General features: G+C 36.0%; 1 long non-coding RNA gene across 1 annotated transcript in view; it reads left to right on the forward strand.

The window, feature by feature from the left end:
• LOC122230146 overlaps positions 1-19,743 on the forward strand; it is a 30,205-nt gene extending 10,462 nt beyond the window's left edge. Inside the window, exons 2-3 of the long non-coding RNA XR_006207301.1 lie at positions 6,288-6,326; positions 19,492-19,743. This is a non-coding gene — a long non-coding RNA (uncharacterized LOC122230146). The remainder of the gene's footprint in view (positions 1-6,287; positions 6,327-19,491) is intronic.
• Positions 19,744-20,034: the final 291 nt, after the last annotated feature.

The following is a 20,034-nucleotide window of genomic DNA, read 5'->3' on the forward strand; positions in this document are numbered from 1 at the left end:
GCATAGTCCCTGAACTTGTGGTATTTACATCCTGGTAGAGGTCTATTGAAAATAGACAAAATATTGGTGATCTGATAATTCAGGGCTGATTGTCTGATTCCCATCATTAAACTAACAAACAAACAAACAAAAAACATGGACCTAGGAGGTTTTAATGTCGAAGTTTGGGCTAATTACTGGGGTGCTTGGGTGGCTCAGTTGGGTAAGCATCCAACTTCAGCTCTGGTCATGATCTCACAGTTCATAGGTTGCAGCTCAGTGTCAGGCTCTGTGCTGACAGCATGGAGTCTGGAACCTGCTTCAGATTCTGTTTTTCCCCTCTCTCCACTCCTCCCCCACTCGTACTCTGTCTCAGAGAGTCAAGAATAAACATTAAAAAAAAGTTTGGGGGCACCTGGGTGGCTCAGTTGGTTAAGCATCTGGCTCTTGGTTTCAGCTCAGGTCATAATCTCATGGTTTGTAAGTTTGAGTCCCATATCTAGATCCATGCTGACCATGCAGAGTCTGATTGGGATTCTTTCTCTCCCTCTCTCTCTGCCCCTCCCCTGCTCACTCTGTCACCCTCTCAAAAATAAAAAAATAAACTTAATTTTTTTTAAAGTTTGGGCTAATTTCTGAACTTGACTAATATGCAGCTTTAGTGACTTTTATTATTCTTAAAGTTGTAGATGAAATTGGTCCTAAGGACTTAACAGTATAGCTTGAGTATAATTTTTTTCTTTGAATAGTTTGGGTTTCACTAATATATGTACCTTATTCCCTCCTCTTTCACCTTCCTTAGGGTATATTCATAGTTCTTAGGGAAAGAATGGAGTGTCTCTAGATTTCCCCAGCAATGACCTTTTCAGTCTCAGGTGCATTTCTACGTGAAAATCAAGTTCATATGCATGATCCTTTGCCAGATACCCATACAGCAGATCTAAGTCCTAGTGCTAGCCATGGTGTTACTGGTGCCCATTATGATATTCATTATGTATTGCTCTACTTCCGGCTCCCTGGGGTAGATGGATGGGTAAAAGATAGAATGGCAGCTTCAGGGTGCTAAGCATCTAAACGAGCTATGGAAAATGTGGTGAGCACACATGGAAGGGGTGGCTGGATTTGAAATTTTAAGCTTTGATGGCCTCTTTCATCTGTAACAATTCTAAAATATATATCTATAGATACTGACATAAACACATGACTTTTGCTAAGGCAAGAATTACATGACACCTACCATTTGAGTCTCACCCACCCCCGGAGTTACCTCCTTTTCTTGCTATTTGGCATCGCTGAATGTCTTTGAGTATATTTTTTCAACAGTCTTAAAATGTGCTAGGTGCTTTGCTATCTACTTGATGATAGAATATAAGTAATCCCTACCTTCATGAAGTTCATGGTATAGTTGAGGAGGCAAAGAAGTAAAATAACCAATTATACCACAGTGAGAAGTTCCACAAATAGGGAAATGACAGACATCTAAGTGGAACTGTGACTATTTTATGTCTTGGTTAGATGTGACACTCCTTAGTGTTCAGTGAGAGAACCATTTTGCTCAACCCCAAGGGCGACACTCATATTACCATGCAAGTGGTGTCCCCTGGATTGTTCAGTATATGCTCCATTCAACTCAGCTACTATAATGGCAGCCATGATTATTTTGAAAAGGCCAATTTGCCAGAAGACAGTGAAAGATAATCTGATTGAAATTATGGAGAGATGTTTCATTAGTAGGAAATACAGGAAAAGTAGTCTTCCAGCTTTGGATGGATAGCTACTCCATCAATAGGAGAATAACAGATGGAACACGGGGATTGCAAAGGCTTTTGTGGTGCTGTCAAATCAAGATATAAACTGGTATCATGGTGACTTAGTAGTCCGTTGAAGACAAGGTGGTGTGGATGGAATATCTTTTATATATTCATGAGGTTGTAGGCTTCAAAAGACTGGTTTCCATAATTCAGTACTCCAGATCTGTTTCAGAAGACCATCAGAATGAGGAACAGTCATAGGGGTGACATATTTGAGGCTAAAAAAGTCCTGGTGGAGGTTATTTCTAATGAAACTGGAGTCCTAGTAGTGGAAGTAAAGGTCCTAATAAGTCCCATTTCAATGTGTTATCTGTATATTGTGCAAGATGTCTGTCCTTTGTAAACTAGGGAAAGCACTTCCTCACTTGAAAACAACTCACTCTAGACAGCATATGTATCCAGAATCCAGTGCACAACGGTGACAGACAGGGCAGTATATGGCAAGAGTTACAGAGTATTGTGGAGCTGAGGTTCAGATTTTCTAGTCAAAGTCAAGGGTACTTTGTATAAGTGTGCTGATTGTCCTTGAGTCTCTGAGCATTTGATTAATACAATGGTGCCTCTTTATAATGCAGCATAGGAGGCTAAACCTCCCAGTCTGCGCCCAGGCCCTGAGGCCATATGCAACTTTTCTCCTATAAACCTGCAAAGTTATAGGAGAACTTTTCTCCTATAAACCTGCAGTTCTTGGATCCCTGTTTAGCTCTTATATTTGCAACCGTCTTTTAAGGTAAAGAGTATTAGGGAATTTTATTAAACAAAAGCTTCCATCAGTCAAACAATTTTTTTTTCTTTAATTTAGTTCTAAAATTCCTGGAGAAAATAATTTCAGTATTAAGTTTTTTGGCAGGAGCTTTATACGCATTGCAAAATAACTATTTATCAGTTTGTGTAGTCAGTAAGTTTACCTGTGAAGAAATAAATATGAATACAAGAGCTCTCACATATAGGGAGAGAAAATTTCTTTTTAAAAATCTACCATGTACTGCTCCGGGTGCTTTGTGTTTGCCTGATCATGAGCCATCTCCTTCTTTTGATGAAGTAATTCACATCTGAATGTTTTCATCATGAAAATAAGAGCCCACTCCAAATTCTCTTTATGAGAAAGTCTGTGCTTTGGACATGAGATGATCATTTCTCTTGAGGAAACAACACTAAAAAAATCAAAACTTGTTTTTAGCACTGAAACTACAGCTCTAAATTTGTTTAAATGGGTTCAGTTTTCTATTTCAATTCCTGTGTCAAATGCAAGTGTGGGAAGAATTTTTAGCATCGTGGATAATCTGTGGAACGTTGCAACTGTGCATCAGGACTACAACAAAATGAACATACAGTCAGTGTACAGGAAATGCTGAGCCTCTTTAAATGCACCTTTAATTTGAGTAGAAAGAAAAGACGGATATTTGAACTCAAAGACTTATAAAAAGCTATGTATTCTGAAACAGATTATAAGGTATAATTTAGCTCATCCTCGTATGAAGCCAATGAGTTGGAAACTTGGGAATTCAGATAAGAGCTAAAGAGAGACAGAAGGTAGGATTTATTTCCTGAGCCAACTAACACCAGGCTAGAATCATTCGTTAATTTCTCTCTCTTTTTTGATATATGGATGTTTTCTCCTCCTTAAAAATGTGATCAAACAATACATAAAATTTTGTTAAAAATAATAATTTGGGGAAGAGGGACAGGGGAACAGAGAGGAAAGCCCTGACTCTCATTATGAACTTTTTTTTTCTTTGAGAGAGCAGGGGAGAGGGGCAGAGAGAGAGAGGGAGAGGGAGGGAGAGAGAGAGAGAGAGAGAGACACACACACACACACAGAGAATCTTAATCAAGCTCTATGCTCAGTACAGAGCCCTACATGCGTCTCGATCCCATGACCCTGGCATCATGACCTGAGCTGAAATCAAGAGTTGGAAGCTCAACTGACTGAGCCATCCAGGCGCCCCTCATTATAAACTTTTTAAACAATTATTTGAATATTCTAATAATATACATGGATTAGTTTTTAAAAATGTCAATAGGTATTTTTCAGGTAGAGAGATTATAAACCCTATATGCTTTTTTTGTTTGTTTTAGTTCTGTACACTAAGAGCATGAATGCTATTCCTCAGCAATACTCATAAACTTATCCATTGTTGAAAGTTAGAAATCACTGGTAAACAAAAATAATAATACTAAAACATTTTCACAAACCATGGCTGTTCAAAGACAACAACTATTAGCTTTTAGATGGTTATTCTTCCAGATCATTTTCTCAAATAGATTATGCTAATTTAGCAACTAATATATAACTGTCTACATTTCTTTATATATTTCTGCATCACATCACAATTTTTTTCTGTATTACCACTTTTAAGGACTACATGTAATATGTCATAATTTATTTAGTGAATTCATTACTTTTGGAATCACAGGTTGTTTTGAATTCATCCTTCTCCCTTCAAATTTGTGCATTTGCCTCATTTCTTAGGATGAATTCCTAGAAGAGTATTGCTGACCCAAAGGGAAGGCATATGTTTAAGACATTTGATACACTTGCCAAATTGCCTTTCAGGAAAGTTGGACCAATTTAGACTACCATTAGTAATGTATCAGAATGTCTGTTCATTCCAACGCTTGCTGTCACTCAGTTTTGTCAGTCATTTTAATATTTGTCAATGTAATAGGCTAAAATTTAAAATCTCATTTTATTTGCATTTCTTTTAAGTTAAACATATTTTCTTCTTTTGTGAAATACCTGTTATAGCTCTGATTATTGTTTCCACTGAGATGTTTAATAATTTCTTCATAATTTGTTAAAACTCTTTGTATAAGTATATTAACATGTGTTCATACATTTTCCCATATATTTTGTAGTTACCTTTTCCCATATATTTTGTAGTTAGCTTAGTCCTCATCTCAACTTTGTTTATTCTATTTTTTCCCCATAGATAGGGAGGTTTTACATTCTGTTTTCAAATCAATTGACAGACTGAATATAAAAACGAACAATGGCCGGAACACATATAAAAATAAAACTTTGATCCAAAGCCTCTAGTAACCTTACCAGGAAACTAACCCTTACCTACAATAAACAACCAGGAAGTCAGCTTGCTATAAATCAGACTTCCAGGAAGCCAGATTGGTATCTCTAGTGGCAATCCAGTAAACCAAACAGTAACTTCTGTATCAATTCGCCCCAAATGCCCACAATCTGATTAATAACTGACGGCTTCCCTAATTTTTGCTCCAACTTAGGACCAACCACCATAAACCAAATATGCACTCCTAACCAATCATCTAGGACGTCCCCCATCCAGATGGCCTGCTCACAGCTTCCCCAGGCCAACAGCCTCCAATGAGGACACATCTGCAGCTTCCCCCCCCGCCCCCCGCCCCCGCCATAAAGCTTTTCCACTCCTCTGTCTGCCTTTGAATCTCCTACAAAACATAGGTGACAATGGCTGATTCCTGCTCTATAACCAGCTTAGAGTAAATAGCTTTTGTTTTTTTTTCATTTGGGTCATCTTTGTTATTTCCACACTATCTATATATTCTCATATTATTTCTTCTTAGGTGCCACACAGAGAGCCCTTCCTCGTTGCAATTTTATGTAATTTTTATAAGTTTTTTAAAAAAGTTTATTTGTTTCGAGAGAGAGAGAGAGAACACACGGGAAGAGCAGAGAGAGAGGGAGAGAGAGAATCCCAAGCAGGCTCCGTACTGTCAGCGCAGAACCTGACATGGGGCTCAAACTCGTGAACCATGAGATCATGACCTGAGCCAAAATCAAGAGTCAGAGGCTTAACTGACTGAGCCCCCAAGCATCCCTATGTAATTTTAAACTATATTTATTTATACTTTATTGAAGAGGCAATCTGGTATGTTGATTCAAGTGCTGGCTGGATAACCAGACTACTTGGATTTTGCTGCCACTAATCAGTTAAGTGACTTGGGCCAAGTCGCCTATCCTCTCTAGCCTTAGTTTCCCCATCTACATAATGGGTGTAACATTAGCTCCACATGGTTGCTGAGAGGACTGTGTGAGAGTACCTAGAATGACACACGGTTAGCACCCAGTATATGTTACTGTTAATGCCTACATTTTTTGAGTACTTTTATGATAACATTGCTAATTATAGGAGAATTTTACATGGTTCCTACAGGAGGTGACAGGCACACTCTAAGAATCAATGGGGGGATAGGTTCTTGACTTCAGCCAATTTAGTCAGTGTATACTTCAGGGTAGGGATGCTTTCACAAAATCAAGAAACTGAGGGAAGCTCAGGCATGCTGCTAGCACTGGGGGTTGAGAATCAGAGAAATGCCACCTATAGCCATATGGATGCTCATGACTTAGTCCAAAACCATAGGGTCCATAATCTTGAGAATCATTTCATCCACCAGAAGTGCCAAGAGTCCCGATGTGCTCCTTGTCCTGACCCCTCATAACAGATGCTACTTATGAGTAAAATGGATTAAAATGGAATAAATGAAATCTTTTCTTTCTTCCAGTCTTTGGCCATAGTTCAACTAACCCATATACAGCCATAGGTAAGTATATCTCAGTTGACTTATTTAAAGAAAATTTGAGGGATGTGACTTCCACATAGACCTAGAGCAGAGTTCTTATGTTTATTACTAATAAGAATCCCAAGTGATTATGATATTGATTCTCAGGTGCCACTGTCAGAAATTGAGATGATTTAAGAGACCTGACAGTGTGAACAGGAATCTACATTCCCCCCACCCCGAGCTTTACTTGTGTATGTTTAAGATGTACAAGACGATGATTTGATGCATTTATATATTATGAAATGATTACTGTGGTAGTTAGTTAACACCTCCATCACTTTACATAATAACATTTATTGTGACAAGAACACTTAATATCTACTCCTTTAGCAATTTTCTTTTTTTTTAAATTTTTTTTTTTTTAACGTTTATTTATTTTTGAGACAGAGAGAGACAGAGCATGAATGGGGGAGGGTCAGAGAGAGAGGGAGACACAGAATCTGAAACAGGCTCCAGGCTCTGAGCAGTCAGTACAGAGCCCGACGCGGGGCTCGAACTCACATACCGTGAGATCGTGACCTGAGCCGAAGTCGGACGCTTAACCGACTGAGCCACCCAGGCGCCCCATCCTTTAGCAATTTTCAAGTATACCTTACAATACCGTTGTGTCTACCATGCTGTACATCAGATCCCCAGAACTTACTCATCTTATAACTAGAAATGTGTATCTGCCGGCCAATATCTCTCTATTTCCTCCACCCTCAGAGTCCCTGGCAACCACCATTCTGTTCTCTATTTCTGTGAGTTCAGTGTTGTTGTTGTTGTTTTGGTTTCACATAAAAGTGAGATTGTACGGTATTTGTCTAACTCTGACTTATTTCCCTTAGCATAATGCCCTCAAGGTCAATCCATGTTGTCACAAATTGCAGAAGTTTCTTCTTTCTCAGATCTGAATATTATTCCATTGTGTGTGTGTATATATATCCTATTTTCTTTATCCACTCATCACTTAGGTTGTTCCCATGACTCGGGTGTTGGGAACAATTCTGCAATGAACATGGCAGTACAGATATCCCTTTGAGATTCTGTTTTTATTTCTTTGGGATATATCTAGAAGTGTGGTTGCTAGATCATATGGCAGTTTTATTTGTAAATTTTTTGAGCTCCCTCTGTATTACTTTCCATAGTGGCTGCACCAATTTAGTACCCCACCAACAGGGCACAAGAGTTCTCTTTTCTCCACATCCTCTCCAATATTTGTCATTTGATAACAGTCATCCTAACAAGTGTGAGGTGATATCTCATTGTGGTTTTGATCTGTGTATCCCTGGTTATTAATGTTGAGCATCTTTTCATGTACCTGTTGGCCATCTGGAAAAAGAATTTCATTTTTAATAAACATTCTACATGATTTTGATGATGATATTATGAAGATCCCACATTGAAAACACTGCTATAGATGTGCTTAGATACTAAACTGGTTTGCATTGGATTTGGCATTTAAAGTATGAGTTTAAAAAATGACATGGGTGGGGGGGGGGGCACCTGAGTGGCTCAGTTGGTTAAATACCTGGCTTCAGCTCAGGTCATGATCTCACGGTTCATGAGTTCAAGCCCCACATTGGGCTCTGTGCTGACAGCTCAGAGCCTGGAACCTGCTTTGGATTCTGAGTCTCCCTCTCTGTCTGCCCCTCCCCTGCTCACACTCTGTCTCTCTCTCTCTCTCAAAAAATAAATAAACATTAAAATTAAAAAAAAAATGACATGGGGGAGGATTTCAGGAAGAGGAAGGATTAGATTGTTTTCCTCTTTCATCTTTTTCAGGCTTTAGAGAAAGAGGTCTATTATTAGTATTTTGTCCTTAAACAGTACATTACACATACTTGGTTTCTTTAATCTTCCAGCTCCTCTGCTCTGCAGTTCAGAGCATATTGTCACTGGGATAAATTTTGGGATGTCCAAGGAAACACCAGGCATTTCGATCCTCTCCTCCAATTACTAGTACCTTCATTTTCAGTGAGAAGCTATATCTTAATCCTTGTCTTAGAGCTTTTTGTACAATAGCAAATTTACATTTAGATCCTTACAAGTGGAGTTTTAAAAAATATTTAACTTATTCACTCTCCCCCCACATATACATATCTAGTACTTAAATATGATTTTATACTGTCTCTAATTATTTCATATTTTCATCTTGTCTTTTCAGCTAGATCAGAAGTCAGTAGTATATTTCATTACTCTTTACAGCTACACCAATTTGGCTTAGCTTTTATTTTTCTGACTTAACTTTTTCTTTCATTATTATTTGATCATTCTTTTCTATTACTTTAACTCATATTGTACATTTTTCTTTTATTTCCTCCATAAAAAAAGTTGCTTTTTTTCATTTACAGAAATATTTTTAAATTAAAAGTTCTCAGAATGATTTAATAACACTACCTCAATTTTGCATATAAGCAAACTGAGCATCTGACATGTCGATGTAATCCCCCAATGTAATAATGCTAATAAGTTGCACATACGTTTTTAAAACGAAATATAGTATTAGCAAACTTTTGTTAAACACCCATGTAGTCAAATTTTCATATGTATTTATCTTATTTATTCTTCAGAACAAACCTATGAGATAAGTATTATCGACTTTAACGGATGAGTAAACAGACTTAAAATGCCACGTAACTTGTTCAAACTCAGTTCACAAATAATACAGTCAAGAATCAAACCCAGCTATTTTTATACCTATAGTAATTGTTTCTTAAGGGAATACCTACCCCCAAATCCAAGCCTCACCGCACGATATCAACTGGAATATTATATTGTAGCTCTATCTCTACTCCAAGCACATGAGTGGAACATACACCTGCCTCAGTGAGGAAGGACGCCCTCCCATCTGCCCAGAATGAGAGAAATATACCAGCTTCAATGCCCTTTGGCTTTAGGAGAAGAAAAAGTATCATGATTTACAATAAAGCACTTCCAAGTGTGTAAATCAGATTTGCAGTGGTTACTCTTTACCTGTGGATCTGATTTACTTATAAACACGTGGGCCAGTCAACACACAAGCTCGAAATATGATATTAATGACACAAACCCAAGGATTTCAGCCAACCCCAACTAGAAAACACTTTCCTGAAAACTTTATGACTCAATATTTCTAAGACTGACATTGTCAGCTAATTTTCAAATGGTGTTTGTCAAAAGGAAAAATCAGTCTCTAAAGTTTATGCAACCCAAGTAATCACAAAGTGATACTGAACAAATCTATTCAAATTAGTTTCATTCCTTTATATTATTTAATAAATGAATATTAGATTAAAATTTTTAACAGCTAGAAAGGAGAATATATATTCTCACGAATGAGACTCTGTAACAAAAAGAAGAGAATAACCAGGGTATTGTGTGACAGCAAAGGCCAAATTTCCCACCATTTTCTATTATCACCATTCTTACGCAGTTAACCCTCACTCTCACCTGGATTTAGGTGTTGTTCCAGATACAGAAAATCTAAATATTACAAGCATGGAAATCTATGACATAGGAAAGTGGAGCTCTCTTTGAAAAAAATTAGATAAACGGTAATAACAAATTGCAGGTACAGATGAAAAAAATGATACCTCATCATGAAGTCTAGAAAAAGAAACGCAAGTGTCTATGCCTATTGTTTCTTAAATTCAGGGTCAGTGTGGTGATTCGACTTTCTAACAACTTACCTGTTATTTTCACATTATGTTACTTGGTAGCAGCATCTCTGTAGTGCACAGTTTTCCTCAAGAATATAGCTTCTCTCCAGCTATTGCAAATACTGAAGTATGTATGGGCATGGACTGCCAACTACTTTAAGGTTCAAATATACTGTCTTCTGTTCAAATAGCCAAACCCAAGTGATATCTAACAAACCTCAAAGCAAACAACACTTTTGGAGAAGTATTTTAGAGTGAACCAATAAATGAGGAGTCGCTGTTTAATGGGTATATAGTTTCAGTTGTGCAAGATGAGTAAGTACTTAGAGATCTGCTGTGTAACACTGTGCCTATAGTTAAAAATACTATCATTATTTAAGTACATTCTGCATTTAAAACTTTGTCAAGGGGGTAGATCTTAAGTGTTCCTACCACAATAAAAAAAAAATATTTAGGGGCACCTAGGTGGCTCAGTTGGTTAAGCGTCCAACTCTTAGTTTTGGCTCAGGTCCTAATCTCAGGATTTGGGGGTTGGAGAGCCCCACAGTGGCCTATTTGGGATTCTCTCTCTCCCTCTCTCTCTCTCTCTCTCTCTCTCTGATCCTCCCCATCTCATGTATACTTACATGAGTATGAGCACTCTCTCTCTCTCAAAATAAATATTTAAAGAAAAAAAATCATACATTTTTTAATAAACTAATTCCTATCTATTGACCTATACTCATTCTTCCTTTTTGAGGAAGTCATATATTGCCCTTCAAACTGAAATTCAAGGACCTATTTACTTAACTATTTGACTTTGAGTCTAAAGCACCTTCAGCAATTTGCTTTAAACCATCCCATTTTCAGCCAAGCTCAGAGTCAATGTTTCTTCAGCTTTGCTCCTGGTGTAAAACATTTTCTTTATGTTTCATCCTATTTCAGTCAGCTGGTAGAACAAATAAACTGCAAGAAGAAAAAAAGAAAAAAAAAAGAAACATGGCCTATCTCTTCACTTTTGAAATTTGATATCACCTACCAAAGAAAGTATAAAATATTTCTCCTCAGAAAAAAGTATTATGGTATGGTGCCCTCCAGTCAGGGAGAGACTAGCACACATTTCTTCTTCTCTTATGTAATGCCTTTACTAACAGCTAATGAAGGATTTGGCTTTATTTATATATAAAAAAATAACAAGTAATAATTTAAAGTTAATTCTTTCTACTAATTTTCAAATGTGAACTAACTTCATTACAGTAAAAAGAATGCTACATAGCTATATTCTCCCGTTTTTGTGCCATTATTGTTATACATATTACATCTATATGTTACTAACACATTACATTGTTATAATTATTACTTCATATAATTTTATGTATTTTTAAAAAGCTGAGAGAAGAAAGAAAAGCAAGTATGTATTTATAGTGTTTATTATATTGAACTTCTCATTTGCCTTTTCTGATTTGCTTTATTTGTTCCTATGGATTCAAATTACCATCTGGTGGCATTTCCTTACTCCATTACAGCTTGGCTCCCTCCCCCCTTCACCTCCTTTATGCTGTTATTGTAAAATATTTCTAAATGTTTTAAGTTCAAAAATATAATTTATATAATTTGTTCACTTATATATATATTATATACAGTCTTACACAATTTCTTTTTTAACTAATTAAGAAAAGAGAAAAATAACATTTATACTCTCATATAATTACATAAATTGCCTTTGTTGATGTTCTTTGTTTTTCGTGCAGATTCAAATTAAAGCCTGGGGTCACCTGCTTTCAGCCTGAAGAACTTTTTAGTGTTTCTTGCATCTGAATCTTCTAGAAACACATTTTGTTTTTCTTTATCTAGTAAGGTCTTAATTTCACCTTTATTTTTGAAAGAGAATTGCTCTGGATATAAATATTTTTGGTTGACGGGGTTCACTGATGGCATTATCATTGTTTCACTTTCGGTACTGGGAAAATGTCATCCTGCTCCCTTCTCCATCATTTCAGATAAGAAATCTGTCAACCTTATTAGAGGCTTGTGTATATGACAGGTTGCCTCTTACAACATTTTCTCTTTGTCTTAGTCTTTCAACATTTTTGCTATAAAGTACCTCCATGTGGATCTTTTTAATCTATATGTTACACGGAGTTTGTTGAGCCTCTTGGATGTGTAAGTTAATATTTATCTTCAAATTCAGGAAGTTTTCAGACATTATTTATTCAAATATTTTTTTCTGCTCTTTTTTCTTTTCTCCTCTTCTGGTACTCTATCTGCACATATGTCTGTGTACTTAATGGTGTTCCACAATTTTCTGAGGCTCTGTTAATGTTTGATCACTACTTCTTCTCTGTTTCTTGGATTATGTAATTTCTACTGATCTATCTTCAAACTTCCCTGCTTTCTTCTTCCATTTTAAGTCTGTGGATCTCCTCTAGTGAATTCTTTCTATCACGATTTATTATACTTTTCAACTCCAGAATTTTCATTTGTAATACTTTCTTGTGTGTAGTTTCTATCTCTTTATTGATACCTACTATTAATGAGACACTGCCATTATACGTTCTCTTTTACTTCTTCAAACACAATTTCCTTAGTTCTTTAAACATATTTAAAATGGCTGCTTTAAAGTTTTTCCTGAGAAGTTCGACATCTGGGCTCTTTCATAGGCAGATTTTTCACCTATTTTTATTTTCTTGATTATCATTTTTCCTCTTTATTACCATATCTCAGAATTTCTTGTTGAAAACTGGACATTTTAAATAGTATGTTATGGTAATTCTGGATACAACAAACTCCCATGGTTTGTTGTTTGATTTTTATATGTTTAGTGACTTGGCTAGATTTAAGTCTATTTGTCCTGTACTGTGGAGCCTCTGATGTGACTCTTGAGAGGAAGCAGGCTTGGACATATGCACAACCTGGGATGACGGCAGGGTTTTGACAGAGTTCTCTTCGACTGTCTTTTTCCTGATCTCTTAAACTGTTTGCCTCTGATGGTATGGTGCCCAGCTGTTAGTCTCCACTACTTGCCAGCTGATTGTGCTATTGTTTTCAATAATGCCCTGGGGCATAAAATGCTCTACCATCTGACCCAATTAAATCTGAGCTCCTTTATGGGGATAATTTTTGAGGCAATTCTTTGAGGTTAGTTCTGACCCTAGGAGGGACACTTTTAGCTGTGTCTTTCTATAATTCTCTCTAGTAAAGCAGCTGTCATACCATTTAGTTGTGGCTCTCATGGAGTTACCAGCCTCCTCTAGATTGTTTACTAAAAAAACCTTCACTGTTTTTGAGAGTACCTTATGCTTAAACATCCCTGCACTCTGTTCCACATAAAGATATTTCTATTGGAGGATTTTCAGAGCTCTCTTAGGTACGATCTCTCTCCCGAGGTAAAATCTTTGGGCCACTGCTCCAGAGCTGGGATGTGCAGCTGGCCCATTTCTCTGAGTAACATTCCTATTTTACAAACACGGTGTTGGAGGAGGGCAAAGGCCTCTGGTCTTTACGGCTTGCTTCTTTGGTCATGAAACCTCCACCTGAGAAGCAAGCTTGGTCAAAGGCTGTTGAGGGCCCAGTACTCTGGAGTAGAATCTCTGTCCTAAGAATGGGGGCTGAGTGGAGGAAGGGAGCTCATAGCTGCTTTCTAGGTTACTTTTGCCTACAATTTAGTTCTGCAACACAGAGCTGGTATAGATGAGAAATGCTGATGACCTTTCCTTCATGGGGAGATACCATGGCCCTTGCCTGGGAGCTGGAGAAAGATGGCGTTCTGACTGCAGGCCAAACCCTCTTAAGTGGAGCTCTCCTGGTGCTTAGCTGACGGGGGCAGGGGGTGGTGGTGGTGGTGGTGGTGGTGGTGTGGGGAGCAGTTTGTATCTAAATGCCACAGAGTTTTGCTCTGCTTACTGATATTTAGTAGATTTTCTTGAATAAATACTTCTTCATTTGTTCTGTGCCCTTAGAACAATTCCTAGAGACTTTAAGTTATTTTTTAAAGCTATTTCCCAGTTATTCTTTCACCGTAATTCCTCCTCAGCTTCACTGAGGAGAGCATCTGTAGAACTTGTAGGCTGTAATTCCCAGAGCCCAGGACTTGCCCCCCGCCCCCGCCATAATCGTGGCTTAAAATTTCATTTTCAGGATGGCTAATGATACTGTCCACTTTTTTTTTTAATCCAAAGATATTGTTTTATTAGTTACCTAAAAAAATATAATTTCATTTATCAAAATGACTGCAATTATTTTTTAACAACTTTACTGGGAGTGTAATTGACACATAACAAATTGTACAAATTTAAAGTATACAAATTGAGAAGTGTTGACATGTACTCCAATGTAATAGTCACCCCAGTCAAGGTAATGACACCATACATCACTCCCACAATTTTTCTTATGTCCTTTTGTAATCCATCCTTCTGCTTCTCTCACTGACTTTTCCTCCACACTGTCCTATAGAAGCATTGATCTGCTTTCCTTCCATATATATGTGTTTGAATTTTCTAGAATTTAGTATTAATAGAACCATATAGTATGCAATCTTGTTTTTGATCTAGCTTCTTTCATTAAATGTAATTTTTTAGATAGTCATACATTTGGTACTATGTATCAATAGTTTCTTTTTATTACTGGATGCTATTACATTATATCCATTAACCTGCTAATAGAAACTTAATTATTTCCAATTTTAGGCTATTATAAATAAAGCTGCAATGAATATTCATGTACAAGTCTATGTAAAGACATATTCTTCCATTACCCTTGATTAAATATCTTGGAGTGAAATGACTAGATCATATGATAGGTGTATGTTTAAATGAAAAAAAACAAAAACAAAACCTGCTGAACTATTTTCCAAAGTAGTGGTACTCTTACATTCTGACCAGCAGTGTGTGAGCATTCCAATTTCTTCATTTCTCCAAATACTTGCCAATAAACGGTATGGTTGGTCTTTTTTTTTTTAAGCCATTCAAATAATGTGGTGGTATTACATTATATGTATGTATTATATATATGTATAAACATATGCACACGTTTATGTATATAAAAGTTTATATATAAATATATACATACATATGATTTCAAATATTTTCTTCCAGTCTGTGTCTTATCTTTCCATTACTTTAACAGCATGGTTCAACAACAAAGTTCCTAATTGTTATGAAGCTCAATTTTCCAATCTCTTATACATTTGCTTTTGGTATCAACACACACACACACACACACACACACACACACACACACAAAATCCTTCTCTAAACCCAAATCACAAAAGTTTTTCCCAGATTTTTTTTTAGAAGTTTTAGATTTCACATTTAAGTTCAAGATCTTTTATGTGTTAGTTTTTTTTTTTTAAACAAGGGGTGAGATATAGATCAAAGTTGTTTGTTTGTATCGCACATGAATAGCCAATGTTGAAAGACTATCCTTTCTGTACTGAACTGCCTTTGCAACCTTGCCAAAAGTCAGATGTCCATATGTGTATGGGCTTATTTCTTAACTCTCCATTCTGTTTCATTAATCTATGTGTCTGTTTCAATCCCACAAAACCTTCATCACTATTGTTTTATTATAAATTGCACATTCAGGCATTGTTAATCCTCTAGTTCTGTTGTTCTTTCTCAATTTTTTTGGCTAGTCAATGTCCTTTGCATTTCTAAATGAACTTTAAAATCAATTTTCTCATTTCTATTTTAAAAATTTAGATGGAGGAAGAGGGCTTCCCAAATGACACACTGAGAAACTTTGTGAATCTTTTCCTGCATAAAACCAATAAAAATTCTAGAAAAAATTTTTGTCAGGACTCTGAAAATTAACCACAGCTTGGTGACAATGAGAGGAGTGCTTGATAAGAAAACAAAATAAAAACTGCTATAACTTTGTAAAAAAGTAGGGTTTTGACTTTTATGCTTGGCCTATTCCCATCCCACTCTCCACAGATATTCATTATAAATCTAATTTAAAGACTTCATGGCTACTTTGAAAACAAATAGCCTCATAACCACGAAAGCAATGAAAACCAGGAGTCTTAGAACAACCAGAAAGAGGAGACAAGGATTTCATTTTTTCAAAAAGTTCTTTTGCCAGGATATTGTCACCATTAGATTTGTATCACAGCTATCTAGAAAAGCCTGATTTATAAGACATAGTCATTACCTGCTCAGAGCTCATTGCATTATAAAGTCTCTAGCCTCATGGACTTTGTTGAAAAAGAATGGCAATTGTTTATTATTTCATACTCTTAAGTCAATTGAGGTTTATTATTTCATACTCTTAAGTCAATTGAGGTAAATAAGAGCCTGACACATAGTTACAAGGGAGATTTGAGGAACAAATGTCCAGAGGAAGCTTTGTAAATCTCACATACTTCTGTAGCTGTGGAAGTCTGTGTGCATGTGCAAGGCTATGAACATGTTCAAAAAAGACCTGAGAGGGCTCCAATCCCTCAGATGTGGCTGAATTTCAAATACCATACAAATAGGAAGTGAAGGATAAGGCAGGGTTGTGAACAGCCTCTACACTAAAGGCATGTTCTAACCCACATACAGAATCCCTTTGTAAAAGATGAAAGATTCACTGGTTCAAGGCATTTAAAGAAATATCTGACCAATCAATGTTGACCACTAAGGTAATCAAGCAGTAATTTCAGTGGTAGCACACTCTAGGGAATATAGACGTCAGAGAATTAGTCAAGAAAAGTCACTAGAAAAATAGCAAAAACAACAGTAACAAACCTAAGGGAGAAGGACAATAAAATTTCCGGAGTTGTCATATGGTGTTATCCCAAAAATTAAGTTTGCAATGACGATGACAAAATATAAGAAACATGAAATTATTGCCCATATACAGGAAGAAGTTAAATCAGTAAAAACTATCCATGAGGAAACCCAGATTTTAGAATTACTAGACATAGACTTAAATCAGGTAGTAAAAGTGTGTTCAAAGAACTAGAGGAAAGCTTGTCTGAAGAATTAAAGGTATGACAATGATTCCCGTCATCAATAAGACAGAACATCAATAAAGAGAAATTAGTAAAATAGGATGAAATAAGAAGTTCTGGAATTGACAAACACAATAACTAAAATGAAGAAAATCACTACAGGGCCTTTAGAGTAGATGCAAATTGGCAGAAGAAATTATCAGCCAACTTGAAGAGCGAATCATAATAATTGATATGATCTAGAATATAGAACAAAAAAATAACTAAGAAAAATTAATAGTACCACTTAGATACCATCAAGTTGTACTAATAAATGCATAATGAATGAATGTTTCAGAGAAAAGAAAGGGGTAGAAATAATATTTAAAATAATAATATCTAAAAACTTCCCAAACTTGATGAAAAACATTAATTTATACATTCAAGATGTTCTATAAACTCCAAATAGGACAAGACTTCAGAAAATAGAATATTCAAATTATTAAAATCAAGAATAAAACAGTGGAAATCATTACCAACATTACAGAAATTAAAAAGGATATGGAAATAGCCTAAGTGTCCACCAACTGATGAATGGAGAAAGGAGATGTGATATGTATAAATACAATGGAATATTACTCAGCCATAAAAAGAACTAAATTGCGTCATTTGTAATGATGTGGATGGAATTAGAGTATTAAGCTAAGTGAAATAGGGAAAGAAAAAATACCATATGATTTCACTCATATGTAGAATTTAAGAAACAAATGAGCAAAGGGAAAAAGACAGAGAGAGAGAGAGAGAGAAACCAAGAAACAAATGATAAACTATAGAGAACAAACTGATCATTACCAGAAGGGTGGTGGATGGGGGGATGGGTTAATTAAGTGATGGGGATTAAGGAGTGCACTTGTGATGAGCACTGGGTGACGTACAAAATTGTTGAATCACTATACTGTACACCTGAAACTAATATTACACTGTATGCTTACTAAATGGAATTTAAATAAAAACTTAAAGAAAAAAAGGATTTAAAGGGACTACAGTTGACCTTTGAGCAGCATGGCTTTGAAATGCAGGAGTTAACTTATATTTAAATTTGTCTTTCTGATAAATACAGTAAAGTACTATAAATGTATTTTCTCAGGGCGCATGGTTGGCTCAGTTGGTTAAGTGTCCAACTCCTGATTTCAACTCAGGTCATGACCTCATGGTCATGGGATCGAGCCCTGCATCGGGCTCCATGCTGAGCATAAAGCCTGCTTGGAATTCTCTCTCTCCCTCTTTCTGTGTCCCTCCTTTGCTCATGTGCACATGTTCTCTCTTTCTCTCTCTCAAAATAAATAAATAGACATTAAAAAAATAAAATAAATGTTTTATCTTTAAGATTTTCTTAATAAAATTTTATTTTACATAGATTATTGTATGAATAAATTACATAATACATATAATATGCAATCTCTGTGTCAATTGACTTTATTATCTGTGAGGCTTCCAGTCACAGTAGACTATTAGTAGTTAAGGTTTTGGGGAGTCAAATGTTGATCCTGGATTTCAACAGCACAGAAGATAGGCACTTTTAACCCCTGTGATGTTTAAGGGTCAATTGTACAATATGCCAAGAATGTCACCTATGAACAATATGCCAAGAATGTCACCTCCTTCATTCTTGTCATTGGAATGTCTCCTTTCCTTTTATCTTATAATCAGTCTTGCTAGAGTTTTCCTTTGCTTTTATTGAAAAGATTCTTTGATATCAAAGAATCAACTTTTGACTCCACTTATTTCTTTATTATCTTTCTGAATATACTTTAACTTATACTCTTTATTATTTACTGTATTCTTCTTATTTTGTGTTAATTTTCCATCACTTTCCAGTTTCTAAAGATGGAGGCATACACTATTTATCTGAGACTTTTCCACTTTTCTAATATGAGATTTATACTATATCTCTAATACTGTGTAACAAATTACCAAAAAACACAGTAGCTTGAAAACAACAAACATTTATTATCTCAGTATCTGTGGGTTAGGAACACATGAGTGCTCTCTCTAGGTGGCCTTGTGTCAAGGTCTTCCATGAAAGAGTTTGATCTGTAGTCTCACTTGAAGGCTCAACTCAGAGAGAACACATCTCCAAGCTCTCTCATGTGGTTATTGACAGGCTTTAATTCTTTGCTGGCTGTCTGCTCCTCACCATGTGATACTCTCCCTAGTCTGCATGAGTGAACTTATGACAAGGCTTCTGGCTTTCCCCAGAGCAAGTGATCTGAAAGTGAGAAAGTCCATGCCAGGTGGAAGCTGCAATCTTTTCACAATCTAATCTCATACATGACATGACATACCATAGTCTACTATATTCTATTCACTAAGTCTATCCCATGCTCACTATCAAGGGAATAAGGCTCTGCCTCTTAAAGGGAGGAGTATAAAACACTCTGTGGACCTATTTTTAAAACAATCACAGTCCAACCTCTAACCAAAATTTTTACTCTCCTCTCACAAGCAAAATAACTTCCTTCCTCCTGTATTTTAATTTTTAAACAGGTATGGCTTAGCAGTTATTCTATGCCTGTTCCCCTATATATACTGGTTTTTGTGAGGCAGTCAAGTTTTTGTCTTCATTACATAGGTCTTCGTTACATAGACTGACAAGAACAGTATTCCAGGAACAACAGTTAAGAAACTATATCCACGAAGCAGTATCCAAATCTGGACCTGAATTAAGTGACAAGATTCTGAACTCAGAGCTGATTGGACAATAAAATAAGACACCTGGGAGTCTTGGGAGGGAGGATCTAGGCATCGTAAAACTGGATACTTCTGTACATCTCTGGACCTTTGTACTCCTTCTTCTATCATTTTACTTTTACATTTGCTACCACACCATGATACACTGTCATTTGTATACTTCAGATACTTAATTATATTTTATAGAAATTGAAAAAAAAATAAAAAAGAAGTCTTTTGTACTTATTCAAACATTTCTCATTGCTGATGCTTTTATTCCTTTCTGTAGATCCAGATTTTGACCATGATATCACTTTTCTTCTGCCACAAAGATATCCTATTTATTTCCATTAAATTTTTGTGGGAAATTTATATATGTGGGTAATTAATATATATCAACTTGTATAACCTCTTTAATTTCAGATTGTGATATAATACAAAAATA

This window comes from Panthera leo, chromosome C2 (assembly GCF_018350215.1).
Source record: "Panthera leo isolate Ple1 chromosome C2, P.leo_Ple1_pat1.1, whole genome shotgun sequence".
In the NCBI taxonomy this organism is placed as follows: Eukaryota; Metazoa; Chordata; class Mammalia; order Carnivora; family Felidae; genus Panthera; species Panthera leo.